Below are 20,352 nucleotides of genomic sequence, written 5' to 3' on the forward strand. Positions count from 1 at the left end.
CAGTAAGAATGAAGCAGCTTGGCCAAAGTGGAAACGATGCTCAGCTGTGGATGTGTCTGGTGGTGAAAGTATAGTCCAATGCTGTAAAGAACAGTATTACATAGGAACTTGGATGATTAGGTCCATGAATCAAAGTAAATTGGATGTGCTCAAGCAGGAAATGGCAAGATTGAACATCAACATCTTAGGAACTGGTGAACTAAAAGTGATGGGATGGGAGAATTTAATTCAAATGATCATTATATCTACTACCATGGACAGGAATACCTTAGAAGAAGTGGAGTAGCCTTCAGAGTCAACAAAGGAGTCTGAAATGCACTACTTGGGTGCAAACTCAAAAACAACAGAATGATATTGGTTTGTTTCCAAGACAAACCATTTAACATCACAGCAAGTCCAAGTCAGTGCCCCAACCACTGACGCCAAAGAAGCTGAAGTTGACCAGTTCAATGAATACCTACAGCGTCTTCTAGCATTACCATGAAAAATAGATGTTCTTTTCATCATAGGGGATGGAATGCAAAAGTAGAAAATCAAGAGGTACCCAGAATAACAGGCAAGTTTGGCCTTAGAGTGCAAAATGAAGCAGGGCAAAGGCTAACAGAGTTTTGTCAAGAGAACATGCTGGTCAGAGCAAACACCCTTTTCAACAACCCAAAAGATGACTCTACACGTGCACATCACCAAGTGGTCAATACCAAAATCAGATTGATATGTTCTTTGCAGCCAAAGATGAAGAAGCTCTAAAGAGTCAGTTAAGACCTGGAGCTGACTGTGGCTCAGATCATCAGCTCCTTATTGGCAAAACTCAGGCTTAAATTAAAGAAAGCCACTCAGCCATTCAGGTATGACCTAGATCAAATCCCTTATGATTATAAGTGGAAGTGACAAATAGATATCAGGGATTAAATCTGGTTGACAGAGTGCCTGCAGAACTATGAACAGAGGTTCATAAAATTGTGCAGGAGGCGGTGACCATACCATCCCAAAGAAAAAGAAATGCACGAAGGCAAGGTGGTGTCTGAGGAGGCTTTACAAATAGCTGAGGAAAGAAGAGAAGCAAAAGGCAAGGGTAGAGAGTGCAGAGTTTCAGAGAACAGCAAGGGGAAATCAGAAGGCCCACTTAAATGAACAGTGCAAAGAAACAGAGGAAGACAATAGACGGGGAAAGACTAGAGATCTCTTCAAGAAAACTGGAAATGTCAAGGAAATATTTCATGCAAGGCTGGGCACAATTAAGGACATAAATGGTAAGGACCTAACAGAAGCAGAAGAGATTAAGAAGAGGTGGCAAGAATATATAGAACTATACAAAAAAGGTCTTCATGGCCCAAATAACCATGATGGTGTGGTCACTCACCTAGAGCTGGACATCCTGGAGTGTGAAGGAAAGAGCTAGACATCCTGAGTCTTAGGAAGCATTACTATGAACAAAACTAGAGGAGGTGACTAATTCCAGCTGAGCTATTTAAAATCCTAAAAGATGATGCTGTTCAAGTGCTGTGCTCACTATGTCAGCAAATTAGGGAAACTCAGCAGTGGCCACAGGACTGGAAAAGGTCAGTTTTCATTTCAATCCCAAAGAAGAGCAATGCCAAAGAATGTTGAGACTACCATACATTTGCACTCATTTCACATGCTAGCAGGGCTTCCCTGGTAGGACAGCTGATAAAGAATCTGCCAGCAATGCAGGAGACCCCGTTTCTATTCCTGGGTCAGGAAGATCTACTGGAGAAAGGAAAGGCTACCCACTCCAGCATTTTTGGGCTTCCCTGGTGGTTCAGCTGGTAAAGAATCCGCCTGCAATGTGGGAGACCTGGGTTCAATCCCTGGGTTGGGAAGATCCCCTGGAGAAGGGAAAGGCTATCTACTCCAGTATTCTGGCCTGGGGAATTCCATGGACTGTGTAATCTGTTGTGTCACAAAGAACTGGACGCGACTGAGCAACTTCCACTTTCACTTTTTCGCATGCTAGCAAGGTTATGCTCAAAATCCTTCAAGCTAGACTCCAGCAGTTCATGAACCAAGAACTTCCAGATGCACGTGCTGGGTTTCAAAGAGGCAGGAACCAGAGATCAAATTGTCAACATCTGTTGGATCATAGAAAAAGCAACAGAATTCCAGAAAAAATATCTACTTCTGCTTCATTGACTATATTAAAGCCTTTGACTGTGTGGATCACAACAAACTGTGGGAAATTTTTAAAGAAATGGGAATACCAGACCACCTTACCTGTCTCCTGAGAAACTGGTATGCAGATCAAGAAACAACAGAACCTGACATGGAACAACAGACCGGTTCAAAATTGGGAAAGAAATACAATAAGGCTGCATACTGTCACCCTGCTTATTTAACTTCTAGGCAGAAATACATCATGTGAAATGCTGGGCTCAGTGAATTACAAGTTGTAATTAAGATGGCTAGAAGAAATATCAACAACTTCAAATATGCAGATGGTACCACTCTAATGACAGAAAGTGAAGAGTAACTAAAGAACTCCTTGACGTAGGTGAAAGAGGAGGGAGAAAAAGCTGGCTTGAAAGTCAACATTAAAAAAAAAAAGATCATGGTATCTGGTTCCATCACTTGATGGCAAACAGAACGGGCAAAGTGGAAGTGGTGACCAGATTTTATTTTGCTGGGCTCCCAAATCACTGCAGATTCCCAAATCACTCCAAGTGACTGCAGCCATGAACTAAAAGACACTCGTTCCTTAAGGAAAACTATGACAAACCTAGGTAGCATATTGAAAAGCATTAGCATCACTTTGCCAACAAACATCCATATAGTCAAAGCCATGGTTTTTCCAGTAGTTCTTCTTTCATTTGTACAGTATTTCTCTGCCTTTTTCATTATTATTTTTTTTAAAACTTACTGTCTTTGACGTCTCCTTTATTCAGGCTTCAAGGTTTAATTCTTTCTTCCTTTTGGTTTCTGCTGAAGAATTGATGCTTTCAAATTGTGGTGTTGGAGAAGACTCGTGAGAGTCCCTTGGACTGCAAGGAGATCAAACCAGTCCATCCTAAAGGAGATCAGTCCTGGGTGTTCACTGGAGGGACTGATGCTGAAGTTAAAGCTCCAATACTTTGGTCACCTGATGCAAAGAGCTAACTCGTTGGAAAAGACCCCGATGCTGGAGAAGAAATGAGGGCAGGAGGAGAAGAGAGTGGCAGAGGATGAGATGGTTGGATCACATCACTGACTCAATGGACGTGAATTTGAGCAAACTCTGGGAGAGAGTGGAGGACAGAGGAGCTTGCCGTGCTGCAGTCCATGGGGTTGAAAAGAGTCAAACATGACTTAGTGACTGAACAATAATAGCATATATATTTTTAATAATATATAAATACATATAAAGTGGGGGTGGTTTAGTTGCTAAGTCATGTCTGACTCTTGTGACCCCATGGGCGGTTGCCCTCCAGGCTCCTCTGTCCATGGGATTTCCCAGGCAAGAATACTGGTGAGGGTTGCCTTTTCCTTCTCCAGGGGATCTTCCCGACCTGAGGACTGAACCCGGATCTCCTTCACTGCAGGCAGATTCTTACTGACTAAGCTACCAGGGAATTCGCCATATTTAAAGTACATAGTTATTATATAAACCCATAAGCTGCTAGCGGCCTCCATGTTGCTCCCTAAAATGGGATGTTTATGTCCTATTGGACCAGTGTCTCCATTTCCTTCAAGGTCGTCAGAGAGGGACACTCACGGGCACCACCTCCCTTTGACCTGGAGTTGCTGTGCCTTCTGCTTGTCGCCCTGTGTGGCATCTTTGGATCTCCCCCCCAGATGGTGGAATTCAAATGTGTCCCATTTTGTGTTCTCCACTCTGCCACCACCATCCTCCCCACTCACTCTACAATCTTAAGTTTTGAAGCAACTTTGAGAAAGAGTTATATTCTAGCTTCAAATTCCCACCACCCCACCTCAGCAACTGCCTCCTGAGTCTGCACCCACGGTCCCTCTAGGAAATGCAGCCTCTTCTCCAACCCCACCTTCTGCACAGGGTTTGGAGGTGTACCTTCACCGCCTATATCCTAGAGATGGATCTTATCCCATCCTTTCCCCATAAGGTTTTCTAGTTCCCTGGGGGAAAAAAAATAAGAATTGCACACGCCAACTGAAAGCACAGCCTCACTGGGCGCTCTGCTGCCGGCTTACTGAGGGAGAGAGGACGGGCTGGGTCGGGGGGCAGTGTGAGTGCGTGAGGTGGGCAGTGTGTCGGTGGGCGGGGTGAGAAGCAGTGGTAATAGCACAGGAGTTGCAGAGAACTGCATGGGGCTGGGGAAACACGTGGCAGATGAAGAACTATGAGGAGAGGGGTCTAAAGAGTTTCTTCTCATGGTAACTCCACTTGCATGTCATAATCGCTTAGGTCTCCCAAGCAGCCATGCAGCCTAGCACGTGCTATTGAATCATTGTGGCTACAGGCATTTTCAAGTACAATTCTCTTATTTTCCATAAACTGTAAAAGGCCCTGTTCATCTACTAAGAAACAGCATCTCATTTTGAGCGGTGGCCTAGTTCCTGTGCACACAGCAGCTTTCCAATGTGACGTTAGGGTCAAGATGCTTTTCTGATTCATTTGACTGAGTAGACTTAAGTGCAAATTGAGCAGAGAAACCCATTTAAATATTGTACAATGTGAAAAGGGTGAATTCTATAACAGAAAAAGGAGAGGATTAGAGGGAAAGGAGGTTGATTGCTGAATTTGCCCTTGACATTGTTAAAGATGTGGTTTTCAGGGTTCTGGTATTTCTGTGAATGATTTGGAATTGAAGTTCCCCAGAGTGCCCCAACTTCCTCACAATAATTACATTAATTACACCAAGAGTGTTTTGAAAATCCTCAGGCATCTCCACTACGTACATTTCAGCGCCACACAGTCCTATTTGCCCAGTGTGCTTCCCTTGTAGTAATTTGAGACGCTTCTCACTTACCTTGAATAAATATCAAACAGGTCTTGATATCTGTATCTGTCTCATGAAATATACATCCTCTCTAACTGTGCCCAAATGATTAATTTACTGCTATGTGATGATTAGCATAAAAATCTCATCACGACACGAGATAGAAATGTTATCAACTAATTGCCATTTGAAGTGAAGAATGTTTTTGCATAGAAATTAATGATGCTTGCTTCTTTCTCAATTCTCAGTTAAACCAGAAAACCCAAGACTCTTTTTGAAGCAGAAAGGAATTACTTTTGAAGTCTTTCTTTTTTTTTTTTTGCCTTTTTGCTTTCCCTTTAGATGATCTGCAGTTCAGCAACGGAATGGCGACAAGCATGGTTAATGAGGTTTTGTACACAAGATGAGGCGGGTGAACTCAGTTCTCAGCAAATCAGGGCTTCCTACCAGTCAATTGCACAGTTTCAGGTAACGGTCTTTTTCCTGGATGTTAGAGCCTCCCCGTGGCACTGAAACTTCACAGAGAAACATTCAAATATACGCAGCATATCCTAAATATGTCCAAGTTCTTTGGATGTTCTTATTTGATGTTGTAAGAATCTGATGTTAGTATCATTGGTGGCCATTCCAGATCTGCTCAAGCCATACAACTATCTACGAGTCTGATGGTACCTCAGAAAGCCTCATTTTATCTTCCAGATTTAAAGAACATTTAGTTGTGACTCAGATCTTGATGATAAAGTCACACCGTAATCCAATTTGTTCTCTTAATTGTAAGGATCAGCCAGCCTATCCCCGAGATTGTGAATTTCTCTATGTTCTGCCTTGTCATCCAAATCGTATCATGACTATCGCTAATACCCAGCCTGGGCCAGTTATGTTGCTGGGAATCTTATGTGCATTTTCTCATTTAACCCTCACCCAATGCAAGGAGGTCAGCCCTATTTTAATTCCCATTTTAGAGATGAGAAAACCTGGATATACAGCTCACAATTGACTTTTCCAAGATCATGGAGCTGAAAAAACATGGCTAACATCTAGAAAATTCAAACCCCGAAGTCCCACTCAGACAAACATAAACCCTCTGGATAGTGACCCCTCTAGGCTTCACTACGTGGACAGATCCAGTCTAACCGGTTTGTTTTCGTTTTGAGAACTAGAAAGTGGAGCTTGAACAGTGCCAGGCTTTGGCCCAAGAAAGAAGGGCTGCATATCACAAACTCACACAAACAACAAATTTATTGAGAGATATAAGGGTGTTTCTGTCACCAGCTATCTGACACTCTAGGCGAAGCACAGCAAGACTCTTGGGTCTAAGCATCCTCCAGGCAATGCCATGTTGGATCCAAAGAAACACTGCCCTTCAAGTCCTGCCTTTGTGAGACAACTGTATCCAAATGTGTGAACATAGATACTGCCTCAGAGCAAGAAGAGGTGAGGAAACAAGCACTCCAGAAGAAAAGACAAATTCTTTGACTTGTCAAATCTTTCCTCTCAGACAGCAAGAAGGCAATAGTTCTGGTATAATTAGATGTTTCCCAGAAGTGTGGGGCACCCATTGTCTTGATTCTCATCATGTTCCAATTTGTGGTTCTGAAAGTACTCATGAATAAGCTGGGTATTCACAACAACTGTACGTGGTGTCACATGGCATTATTTAATATTTTCAATGTTATTTAATATTAATATCCATCACTTAGATTAGCAACTTGATGGACATTTCATGCTAGAACTGCAAATAGTTTTATATTTGTAAAATTATCAATATTCCGCAAACGTTTTAAAATTTTAAAAGAAAGTTTTTAAATATTTTTATTTTAAAAATTTGATATTTATTCAGTATAATTTATATTTCTCTTTTACTTAACAGTTATTTATTATTTTTAATTGTGGTAGAATATACATACTAAGACCGTCTAGTCAAAGCTATGGTTTTTCCATAGTCATGTATGGGTGTGAGAGTTGGACATAAAGCTGAGCGCTGAAGAACTGAGCTTTTGAACTGTGGTGTTCGAGAAGACTCTTGAGAGTCCCTTGGACTGCAAGAAGATCCAACCAGTCCATCCTAAAGGAAATCAGTCCTGAATGTTCACTGGGAGGACTGATGCTGAAGCTGAAGCTCCAATACTTTGGCCACCTGAGCAAAGAACTGACTCACTGGAAAAGACCTTGATGCTGGGAAAGGTTGAAGGCAGGAGTAGAAGGGGATGACAAAGGATGAGATGGTTGGATGGCATCACCGACTTAATGGACATGAGTTTGAACAAGCTCTGGGAGTTGGTGATGGACAGGGAAGCCTGGTGTGCTGCAGCCCATGGGGTCGCAAAGAGTTGGACACAACTGAGTAACTGAACTGAACTGAACTGATAACGTAAGATGAAATTCACAATCTTAATAATTTTGAAATGTACAATTCAGTGACATTAAGTACATCCACATTATTTTTGGCAATCATCATCACCATCTATCTCCAGTGCTCTTTTCATTTTATAAAACAGTAACATCCCATTACTGTCTGCCCCGAGCCCCTGGCAACTACCTTCCTACCTTCTCTCTCTCTGAATCCGACTACTATGCACCGTGCTGTGCTTAGTCACTTAGTCATGTCCAATTCTTTGCGACCCCATGAACTGTAGCCCTCCAGGCTCCTCTGTCTTGGAGATTCTCTAAGCAAGAATACTGGAGTGGGTGGCCATTCCCTTCTCCAGGGTATCTTCCCAACACAGGGATCGAACCCAGGTTTCCCGTATTGCAGGTGGATTCTTTACCATCTGAGCCACCAGGGAAGCCCAAGAATACTGGAGTGGGTAGCCTATCCCTTCTCCAGGGGATCTTCCCGACTCAGGAATCGAACTGGGGTCTCCTGCTTTGCAGGTAGATTCTTTATGAGCTGAGCTATCCAGGTCCCCTATATAAGTGAAATCATATCACATTTGTCCTGTGACTGGAGTTTCACTTTTCCTCAAGCTTCATCCATGGTGTAGGATGAGTCAGAATTTCCTTCCTTTATACGGCTGAAAACTATTTCATTATATCTTATACCACATTGTGTTTATTTATGATGTTAATCCATTTCTAGATTGTTTCCACTTCTTGGCTATTGTGAATTTCTTATGAATGTGAGTGCATAACAGTCTCTTCCAGATCCTGCTTAAATTCAGAAGTAAAATTGCTTGGTCATATGGCAGTTCTATTTTCCATTTTCTGGAAAACCACAGTACTGTTTTCCACAGTGGATGCACCACCTTACCCTCTTACAACAAGGCACAAGAGGTCTGATTTCTCTACTTTCTTATCCACACTTGTTATATTCCTGTTTTTTCCCCTGTATTTGGGGGGATCTTTTTTGTGGGGTGTTGTTTTTGTTTTTTGTAGCCATCCTAATGTGTGTGAGGTGGTATCTTGTGGTCTTGATTTGCATTTCCCTACAGATCAGTGATGCTGAGCATCTTTTCAGGTACTTGCTGGTTATTTGTATATATCTTCTTAGAGAAATATCTTCCCAAGTCCCCCCCCCCCAACTTTTTAACGAGGTCATTTTTTTGTCACTGAGTTGCAGAAGTTCCTTATGTATTCTGGGTGTGTGTCCATGCCAAGTCACTTCAGCTGTGTCTAACTCTTTGGGACCGTATAGACTGTAGCCTTCCAGGCTCCTCTGTCCATGGGATTCTCCAGGCAAGAGTACTTGAGTGAGTTGCCATGCCCTCCTCCAGGGGATCTTCCTGACCTAGGGATTGAAGCGGCAGGTCTTACATCTCCTACATTGGCAGGCAGCTTCTTTACCCCCTTGAGCCACCTGGGAAGCCCATATTCTGGATATTAGCCCCTTACGCTCACTTCATACTGTATCACTGGAGAAGGAACCGGCCGCCCACTCCAGTATTCTTGCCTGGAGAATCCCATGGATAGAAGATCCTGGTGGGCTGTGGTCCATGGAGTCGCAGAGAGTCGGACATGACTGAAGTGACTGAGCACTGAGCAGGAGCCCCTTACCAGAGATGTGATTTGAAAATATTTTCTCTCATTCCATGAGTTACCATTTCACTCTGTTGATTGTATCCTTTGATGCAGAGAATTTCTTAATTTTTATATAATTCTGTTTGTTTTTACTTTTGTTGCCTGTTCCTTTGGTGTCTTATCCAGGAAGCCACTGCCAAATCTAGTGTCATGAGGTTTTCTCCCTATGTTCTCCTCAGAGAATTTTATAGTTTTAACATTTACTTTTAGGCCTTTGATCCATTTTGAGTTAATTTTTGTATGCGGTATAAGATGAACATCCAACATCATTCTTTTGAATGTGGATATCCAGTGTTTTCAACAGCATTTATTGAAAAAAGACTGTCTTTTCCCCATTGAATGGTCTTGGCACACTTCTCAAGAATAATTTGACCACATAAAATGAGGTGTTCGTTTCTAAGTTCTTTATTCTATTCCATTGATCTATATGTCTGTCTTTATTACACACCACACTGTTTTGACTTATGATAACTTTATGAGTTGTAAAACAACAAGCATAAGACTTCCAACTTTGTTCTTTTTTAAGTTGTTTTTAACTATTTGAGATCCTTTGAGATTCCATGTGAATTTTTGAATACATTTTCTATTTCTGAAAACGTTCACTATTGGGATTTTGATAGGGATTGCATTGAATCTGTAAATCATTTTGAATAATATTGACATCTTAACAGTATTCAGTCTTCCAATCTACAAATAAGGAATGTTGTCTTAGCTTGGGCTGCTATAACAACATACCTTAGATTGGGTAACTTACACAGCAGACATTTATTTCTTACAGCTCTGGATGCTAGGAAGGTCAGGATCAAGGTGCCATCTAATTCAGTTCTTGCTGAAGACCCTCTTCCTGGCTGATATGCAGTCACCTTCACAATACATGCTCACATGATCTTTCCTTAGTGTGTGCTCATGGAGAGATCTCAGGTCTGTTCCTCTTTCTATGAGGGCAATAATCTCACCATGAGGGCCCCACCTTCATGGGCTAATCTAACCCTAATTACTCCCCCAAAGCCGTAACTCCAAATACCACCCATTGAAGACTAGAGCTTCAAAATATGGGTTTGGGGGGAACACAAACATTCAATCCGGAGGAAATGCCTTTGTATCTACTTGTGTATTAATTTCTTTCAGCAACAATTTGTTGTTTTCAGTGTACAGGCCTTTTACCTCTTTGGTTAAGTTTATTCCTAAGCAGTTGATTCTTTTTGATGCTATTGTAAGTGGAATTGTTCTCTTAATTCCCTTTGCAAATGGTTCATTGTTAGTATAGAGAAATGAGGCTCATGGTACTTTCCTGGTGGTCCAGTGGCTAGGACTCCAAGCTCCCAGTGCAGGGGGCCTGGGTTTGATCCTTGGTTGGGGAACTAGATTCCACATGCCACAACCAAAGATCCTGCCTGCTGCAACCAAGATCCAGTGCAGCCAAATAAATCAATAAAAATAAATGTTTAAAAAAAGCAGCTGATTTTTATATGTTGATTTTGTACACTGCAACTTCACTGAATTCGTTTATTGCTTCTAACAGTTTGTGGGATCTTTGGAGTTTTCTACATATAATATCATGTTATCTATGAACAGAGATAATTTTACTTCTTCCTTTCCAATTTGAATGCCTTTTATTTTTTTCTTGGCTAGTTGCCCTGGCTTTAGTAGTTAACTTTCAACATTTTAGAAAAGCAGTCACTTTTCTGAAAATGTATACAAATGTTTTAATTGTTTACAGTTACTTTAATTTACATTTTTATTAAATGTATTCAAATTTTCTAGACTTTGAATACAAGTGCATTTTATTTTTTCATCCTGTAGAACATTTTTTTTCAGCAGAGTACAAATTATGTAAAAATCTGGATTATAATAACACAATTCATGATTTTGCTAAATTGAAGGCAATAAAAATATGGTTTTTAGAATACATATATAATAAATTTCAAATTATGTATGTCTACCCCAATAACTGTGAGGAAAGCTGAGCGCCAAAGAATTGATGCTTTTGAACTGTGGTGCTGGAGAAGATTCTTGAGAGTCCCTTGGACTGCAAGGAGATCCAACCAGTCCATCCTAAAGGAGATCAATCCTGGGTGTTCATTGGAAGGACTGATGCTAAAGCTGAAACTCCAATACTCTGGACACCTCATGCGACGAGTTGACTCACTGGAAAAGAGTCTGATGCTAGGAGGGATTGGGGGCGGGAGGAGAAGGGGACGACAGAGAATGAGATGGCTGGATGGCATCACCGACTCGATGGACATGAGTTTGAGTGAACTTCGGGGATTGGTGATGGACAGGGAGGCCTGGCGTGCTGTGATTCATGAGGTCGCAAAGAGTCGATCACGACTGAGAGACTGAACTGAACTGAACTGAACTGAACCCCAATAACAGAACACCCAGGCATAGATGATAATAATTAAATTCAACCATTTTTTATATTTTTCTGACTTTAGTCATTATGCATGTATATTTTTCAAAACAGGATGCTACAACACATTCAGTTTAATAGTTTGATAATTCATTTATAATGTTTAAATATTTAGGCATATCTAAAAGTTTCTCACAGTCAAGAAGCCCAAGAATAGCTAGCCCAAGCTGGTCTACTGCTCTACACTTTTAGCCCAGAGCCTCACAGTGTTCGATAGGGGCTAACCTGGACTTGAAAGTGAGAATACAGTAGACATCTCGTGGGTGGAAGTTACTCTGCTGTGATAACTGCCTCTCTATATCACAGCCAGGATGATATTAAACATTTATAAGGCTGATTATGCACTCCGTTGCTTGGAGACCTCTGGTAGCTTCTCTTTGCACTTGAGATAAAATTCACAGTATGGAGACCCTGCATGTCCCAGCCCGCCATGTCTTCCTTTCCCATCTCTGGACGTATTGATTTTTCTCTCTTCACTCTGGCCACACTGACTGTTATTCTAGCTCATCCTACATACCCCTCCCGCCCCAAGACCTCTCCGGGTGCACTGCCTTCTCCCTGTGACGTTCTCCTCGCCCATTTCCTGTCTAGTTAACTCCTGCTTGTCCATGGGACTCCCCCTAAGATGCCTTCTTCCAAGAAGCCTCCTCTGAATCTTTGGACTAGATAAATCTTAATAACAGCAAAATTGAAACTTATTTTGATGAGCATATATAAAATTATTTACTGTTTGCTCTCGAATCGGCAGAGACGTAAGCGCTTCACATGTATGCACTCTTTTCATTCTTCCAAAAGTCCTCCCCTCCATTTTTACAAAGAGAGAAATCAAGGCTTAGACAAGTTAAGTCACTTACCCACAGTCACATTATTAATGAGGTGAGGCAAGATTTTAATCAAGGCTGTCCAGCCCCGGAGCTTATATATTTAATCTCAGTGGTTCTCTTTGTAAGGGCCCTATTTTCTCGCTGATTCCACATGTTTATTCTGTTGCGTGCCAGGTACTGGAGAAGGAAATGGCAGCCCAGTGTTCTTGCCTGGAGGATCCCAGGGACAGGGGAGCCTGGTGGGCTTCCGTCTATGGGGTCACACAGAGCTACTGTGGGTAAAGCGGAGAGCAACAAGACAGATAAGGCTCCTGGACTCAAGGAACCTTGTTCCACTGCGGGATTGAGACCAGAAAAAGTAAGAGTAAACAAATGAACAAGACCATTCCTATGGAGGAATCAAACAGGTTCCATGACAGAGAGTAAGTGAGGATAGCCTGCTCCTGAGAGGATGGGCTCAGACGGTCTCTCTAAAGAAGGGACATTTGAGCCGAGTCCTGAAAGGTGATAGGGCAAGGCTAGATAATTGTCCACCAAATCCAGTCTACCTTTTTTTAAGTGATAACAGACCCCTTAAATCTTCGCTAGAGTATATCCTACAACCCTCCTTGTGATTAGAGCTACATGATTATGTTCTGGCGAATAGCTTAAAACCAGAAGTAGCATGAGAAACTTCCAGAAAGTCTCCTAACAAGAGTTGGCAGGGGTGTGCCCTTCTCCTTCCATCCTCTTTCTTCTTGGAAGGTTGAAGCAGCAGCAGCAGACTTGAACCACGAAGTGAACTTGGGAAGCACACTCAGCAGAAAAGCAAACAGGAAGGACTGTGGGTCCCTGAGACCGTGGAGTACCCAATCGGGCCTGGACTGACTCAGATAAATTTTAAATTTTATGGCTGTTGTACTTCCTACTGAAGGATGACTAGACTTCTTTATGATTCTGAAGATTTGATACTGCTGTTTGGGAAGTGTAGACCACGCACTTTATGCAAAAGCTTTTAACCAGTGTAGTGACTGACTAAACATCCTCAGGAAGTCACTATAGACCCCTTCAGCAGCTGCCCCTGACTCCTGGTCACAGGAAATGGCTGGTTTTCCTTTCTCTCTGGCTTGCCTTTGGAAGGCGTCCGGAAGGCGTTTGGCATGCCGGAAGGGCCACCCACTTGATCAGATGGCACCTGTCAAACTGATAGATAAAAACTGTCAAAATGCAGATCTCTGAGAATTGCCTCCATGGCATATTTGCAATTTCACAAACACATTTAGAAGCTCAGATAAAGCTTTTGATGTCCCTGATCTTTGCACTTCCAAATGGTGGCTGAACAAACAGAAATCAGTCTTCTCTGAAAGCCTTCAAAGTGGTGAAATTGCCTAAGTCAGTTTGTGGATTATTCTCTGACTGCCAAAGGTCAAGGAAGGGTTTTTGTTTGTTCCTCCTTCCTGAAACACTTTCACATTCTCTCCTAGGTACTTTTGTTCTAGGAAACTGAAATCCATTATTTATCTGTTTGATATACAAGTCTGAATTCCCAATAAGGCCTTGACCACTCTTTCCAAACACTGAAAATGATTTTTTTCAGAAACAGTTGTATAAACATTCTATTAGGAAATAGAAAATAGAACTTTACCAGAGTGGAGGTAAAAGAGCAATGCTGGGCAAGAACTGACTCTTTTATCAACATAGTTAAAGCTCACAAAGCCACAAATGTGTTGTTACCCCAGAAAATCCTGTGTAAAACCCAGAGTTTATAAAATTCTGTGTGCCGAGGTTGTTAGGCTACCCTTTGTATGAACTGGGACTTGATCATGGCAGCAAGAGGGATATATGATCTTGTACTTGTTTTTCAAGAATTTTTAACTCTGTCATCAGCATGTAAGGGTGACCCTCACTGTAAGGGTGACAGAATGGAAGTGACCATACTTTGAGATGAGCTCAGAGGCTGAGCCTTGGAGTCTTCACTATCATTATGACTCTCTTTACCAGGATTCTGTAGGTAACTGACAGAAATATACTTTAACTTCACACACAAAAAAGGTGGGGGGGGGGCGGGTGTATCAGATAGAATGGAAAGATACTGAAGTATGAGGTGAGCTCAAGGTCTTAGTATAGTGAGGCCTCAGGAATTGAACCAGAGTCTGACCCCTACTCAGCAATAATTCCCAACCTTTTTCACCTTAAAAGTATTAGACAAAACAATGATATTTCGATGGCCCCTGGGGATAAAATGATGAGAACAGTTCACACAACAGGGAAGTGACTTACTCCTTGGCACTTATTAGCTGCCCAGATCCAGCCCTTTCTTTAGTCTCTCAATTACCAAGTTCTTAGGAAACAATCAGGCTTCCTTTTTGTCTCACGTGGTAAAGAATCCGCCTGCAATGCAAGAGACCTGGATTTGATCCCTGAATTGGGAAGATCTCTTGGAGAAGGGAAAGGCTACCCTCTCCAGTCTTCTGGCCTGGAGAATTCACATGGACTGTATAGTCCATGGGGTCACAAAGAGTCGGACACAACTGAGCAACTTTCACTTTTCACTAGGAAACAATCATGGCCAACATTTATAGAGTCCTGTTAAGGCAGGCACTGTTCTAAGCACTGTACACGGATTTCATTCACTCATGAAATCTTCACACAGTCCTGTACGTTGGGTATTATATATTCCTACAATATAGACAAGAAAATTCAGGACTTAGAGGCTAAATCATGTGCCCAAGTTCACATGGTCAGCAGTGGAAGCCATGTTGTAATTTACTTTGGCTGGAGTTTGCCCTTCACCCTAAACTAGGGTGCCTCTACTGGGCATCAAAGCTGTCTATAAAAGGAAATGAGTTGATTGGCTGAGCTTGAGTCAGGCACCCATCCTTGAACCAATCAGGGATAAGAAGGGCGTAGGCTCGCACAGGAGAAAGCAACTTGGTGCCCCTGCTACACCCAGGGAGGGATGCTGGAAGGGGCTAAACGTAGCTCAGGAGAGCTTTGCAGCTGCTCCTGAGGAACCTCTTCCTGCTCTCTTTCCGGCTCTCAGGGGCCCAAGGCGACTTAGTTATTCTCTTCAGTTCAGAGCACATTATTGTCATCATGTTTCTCCTTCTTTCATCTTATCCCTGTTCTCCACTTTTGCTCTCCACCTGTCCTCAAAGGCAGCCACACTACTCTGTTTGATGGAAATCGTTTCATTTACGTGTGTTCTTGTATCGTGTGTGCTGCTTTGTGTGCGTGCATTTTTAATTTACATTCATGACATCAGGCTATAGGGCCCATTCTTTGTGTTCCTTTACCCATCCAGTCTTGTATTCAAAAGGTGAACAAAAGGTCACCAGGTTGCCCATTGCTTCTGACAACAACATATACATATGGTCTGCACCATTTCACTCTTCCCCCAACCCATGTCCGGCCCAGTCATGGATAAATGGGTCCTGTGGACCAGTTCGTCCCACCTGGGAGCCCCCCATCTGGCGAGGCCCCTCCCTGCCTGCTGGCAGAGTCCCTCCTCTGTGCCCTCACGGGCCTCCATGCTTGCCTCTGTCATGGCAGAGACCTCAGAGCAGCTCAGCTGAAAGTGCAGAAATGGGGCCCAGCTACCTGGATCCAGAATCCCGCCTTTTTCGCTTAAAGCTATGTCACGTCGCCTCTTGCTACGTCAGCAAAATGATAACCACAGCTACTCATGGGATTGTTGTGAAGATTAAACGAGAAAAATCTATGAAAAGTGCTAAGAACGGTGCCTGGTACAAATTAAGTGCTATTTGAACATATTATAATAACATTTGTGACATGTTTTGGAATGGTCTGTTTACGTGTCTGTCGCCGCCACCAGATTATGAAATCCTCAAGGGCAAGGACCTTGGATGTTGATCTTCTGTGTGCCAGAGGCCCACACATTACATCAGCCCAGGGCATGCTCATTGAACGCCAGTCTTACTCATCCTCTGGTTTGACATGGCTGCAGGCTTTATATCTAGAAACCAACTGGGTTGAAGAGGGACTAGATGGAACAGGCTGGAGATGTGGCTTTAAAAGGGAGAATTTTCCTGGACTCTACAGCTGTGCAATAGAAAATATAACATAAGCTGCCAGCAACGGCCAGGAAGCTCAGCAGGTCACCCAAGACTGGTCTCTAGAGGACATCCTTACCCAGGCTGCTGTATGAACTCACCTGGAGCATGGCCAGGAACCAGTTCTTGGTCATATGCCAACATTTTCCGGCTTTGTGTATGTTCACCTCAATGTCTTCATCTGTAAAATAGGACGAAGAGCCACTACTTCATCGAGTTGGCCTAGAATTACATAAGGGAACCATTAACCAATTGCTTAGAATCATGTCTGGCTTGGCCTCAACTGGCAATAAATACTATCTCTTCTTAGTGTCATTATCACCAAACTGGTTGTTCTTGCAGAGTTGGGAGATGCCACGCTCATTTTATATCTCCTTTCAGGATCTTGGAATTTTTGTTTATTTGTTTGTTTGTTTTTGTTTTTATTTATTTATTTGGCATTCTGGTGGCAACTGTGAACAGGTTGTCTGTTGGAAAGTTCTAGCCCTTTTTCCCTTAGCCTCAATGTTTGTGCCCTTGAATTCACAGGTGGGTGGCACAGCTTTCCATCTTAGAAATTGTCTTAAGAACAATATCACTCTCTGGTTGAAAGTTCTCTGAAATCTCAGCTTCTAGCAACCCCTGGTCAGATATTCCCCAGAATATGAGAGGGCACCATTTACAATCACACAACACACTTAAATGGGAATGAACCTAATTCCTTCTGTTGTTAAAACAAATAAATACATAAAGGGGAAAAACAATGAAATCAAACAGAGGTCCAGCCGAACTGTCCTCAGAGTAACAAAGGCTTTTGTCATGAGCTTTCTAAGCAACATTTAGCTGTTGTTGGGCCACAGAAACACCCTTTTTAACAATGCTTAATTTCATAGGTGGAAAGAAGCCTTCTGGGTGAATTACTGACTGCCCTACACTAGAGCCTTATCTGTAAGAACCATTAGCTACAAAAGAGAGGTTATTTATAAGAAGAACTCCATGGCCTGAGCTGAGGGGTTTTAGTGTTGCCCAGCAAAGGGGCCAATCAGGTGGCCATGGTTGGTGACAATGGTCCCCTCCCAGCAAAGGCTTCGCGGGGAGTCTGATGACACAATGCAGCCTTCGGGCCTGTGCAGGGGTCTGGAGGCCTGTTCATGTTTGGGTTCATTAGCTATGGGGACCATTGCCCACAGGGATCATTAACTACTGGCAAGGGGAAAGGGGTAGGAGCAAGATGAGCTGACAAGACGCAGCAGAATTTTATAAAATGAGGATCTTGATGGAACTCTGAACAGACCTTGCCCCGGGGCTGACTCCCTGGTCCCTGGGATCAGTAAGTTGATGGAGACAGCTTTTTGAAGATCTTCCTCCCCATTCTCCTCTGTGCCCGGTGCTTCTGCCTTCAGCTGTGCCTGAAAACACACTCAGGTGGGAAGCACTTATTTCCAAGAAACTGCAGGGGACATTTTCTTTCAGAAGCCCTTGGAAACTAAATTTTGTGTTTTGTCAAGAACATTGTATTTTGAGCCAGGAACTCAGTTCCCAACCCACTCATCCATCCTCCAACATTCTGAGGACAAAGTGGAAGCCAGGATGGGCAAAATTTAGTAGCTCACTTCCAAAAGAACTATTTTAATAATATGTATACACACTTCAGATTCCACTGTGCTCATTACTGAGCACCTACTGTATGCCAGACCTCGTGCAAAGTATTTTTCCTGGTCTTGCTCCCCCATACCCACAGCATCCAGACCTGCAAGCACACGTGATGCTCACCAGTTCTGCCACTGACACACTGAGAGTCAGGCTCAGAGACCAACAGGCTACCTGGTGAACACAGAGCTGGCATCTTTATCCTTTGACCGATGTTGGTCCTTTGCCATTCTTCAACCCTGTTTGAACAGAATAACCCAGACAGGAACTTGCAATGTTCAAATCGTTGCCATAAACATTCCGGGCTTAAGGGTAGGAATTTTCAAATGTCTCCCTCTGAGTATGAACACTCCAGTCTCACCCACTCCATCTATGCTTCTGGACTTTTTTTTTTCCTTAATATTCCTAACTTTTAGTATGTGTGTAGGCAGACAGACCTTGTAACAAATACCTGGCCAATCTGGAATGGTTGTATGCGTTGATGCTCCATGAATGCTACTATATGTTTTCAGTATTGCTATGGATAAGTATCTATTTTTTTCTCCTAACACTTCCAAATCAAATTACCTTTTAAGAACACCCCCTGCACTGTGCTAGCGCTGGATGACATGTTACCGTTTCGGACTTCTACTCTTCACGTCCTTTTGCAGTTATGATAGTTAGAAGACATTCTCCTGAATGGTGGTGTTGTCACAGGTTACTGTCAAGGAATGCATTCTACCGCACTCTAGTTTCTTATCAACACTGAGCTTAAGCATTTTGAATTTTCAGATACTTTATATTTAGCAATGTTTCTGTGGCGTTTCCACTGAGTTCATCCAAGGCATTGAGCAAATGAGGGGCTGGCGCTGTTGCGGAAGTGAGCAGATGGCTGTGACCAGGAGCAGGGTTTGTGGAGCCAGCTCTCCTGAGTCAGCTCCAGCTGTAGCATCACCGCTCCTATTGATATTGAGCAAGTTCCATCACTCATCTGCATTTTATACTCTCCTCTGTAAAAATGAGATTAAAATTGCCCCTACCTCATAGGGTTCCTGTCGAGCATGAATTCACGTGAAGTGCTTTTTAGAAAGGCCTGGAACATAGTAGCTCTATGTGTGTGATTGTTGTTATTATCACAATTATCATTATTCCCCAAGAAGCAAGGAGCAGGCGTTCAGAGCTTTGGGAGGCAGCCACCCTGACCAGAAATCAAGACTATGCCTGTCATTTCCGGAACCGAAGGGCTTAGAGCACGAGAGCACTTAGTGACATATTCGTGCCTCTTCTCCCCTAATCCACCGATCAGACTGTGCCCTGTGATGCGCACGCTTTTGAGATTATTCAGCTCTAATAAATAAAGAAATATGTAGTTTACACACATAGGCAAACTATCTTAAGATGTTTAAAGACAAATCAGTAGCTATTAAGCAAGATGTGTGATTGTCATCAGCAGAATTCATGAAACATGTTAAGTTATAAGATAAGTAGTCAGCAGGTAGAACATGAGCACGTTAAATACAAGTAGAGAAGGAGTGGCGGAAGCGAGAAACACCTAATGTGTATAATGTACCCGAGTGTTAAACATTCATAATGTATTAAGTACACATGAGATTAAATATCAAGAGTCATTAAATATACATGAGTATTTAGCATTCAAGTTCTCCTAATTTGAGAACCTGCTAGTTCTACTCTGTGGGTCACATGTCCTCTGCCCAAGAAACTCAAATAGAGTTCATTACTGTTCATCAGGCTAATTGGCGTGTGACAGCAGAGGCCAGGGACACCACATCTCTCTAGTAAGCCAAGTATGTGACACTGACCCAGGGTACCCACCACGTGTGGCCCCTGAGTCAGGGATCGCCAACACCATTCTCAGATCTGATGACTTTCTAGGATTCGTGGAGCTCAGGAAAGCAGTTAAACTCTTGGTTACAGCTTACTATAGCAAAACAATACAGGTTAAAATCAACAAAGTAGAAAGGTGCATAGAACAGGTTCAAGTTTCTAGCTGTCCTCTCCCAGTTGAACTGTACATGGATGACACTTCATTCTCCTAGCAGCAATGTATGACACCAAATACAAAGTGCTGCCAACCAGAAAATTCAACTGAGCCTTGGTGTCCAGTGTTTTTATTGGGGTTCAGTCACATAGGCACAGATTGCCCATGGGAATGACTTAACTACTCAATTCCCAGCCCCCAGAAGTCCAGCTGATGGTGTGTGACCAAAAGCCCCTTCTGTTAATCACACTGATAGCATAAACTATCTGGCAGGTTCCAAAACCCCAGGTAAACAAGACATTCTTATCAGGCAGGATATTTCAAAGGCTCAAGGATTACCTCCTAGGAGCTGATCAAGGGCCAGTCCTCTCTTGAATGAACAGAGCTTCAACACCCCAAGCCTGCTCAGTTAACCCTTTGCCACCCACTCCTCTTGCTCAGACCTCAAGTCTGGTCTGAGTAACCACACTAACAGCAGGGAGAGCTGAGTGCAGACAGATAAGCTGTGCACCTCGGGTAATGCGGTCCCTGC

The sequence above is a fragment of the Moschus berezovskii genome, chromosome 16, assembly GCF_049115385.1.
Source record: "Moschus berezovskii isolate FMDL1 chromosome 16, NW_MosBer_1.0, whole genome shotgun sequence".
Taxonomy (NCBI): Eukaryota; Metazoa; Chordata; class Mammalia; order Artiodactyla; family Moschidae; genus Moschus; species Moschus berezovskii.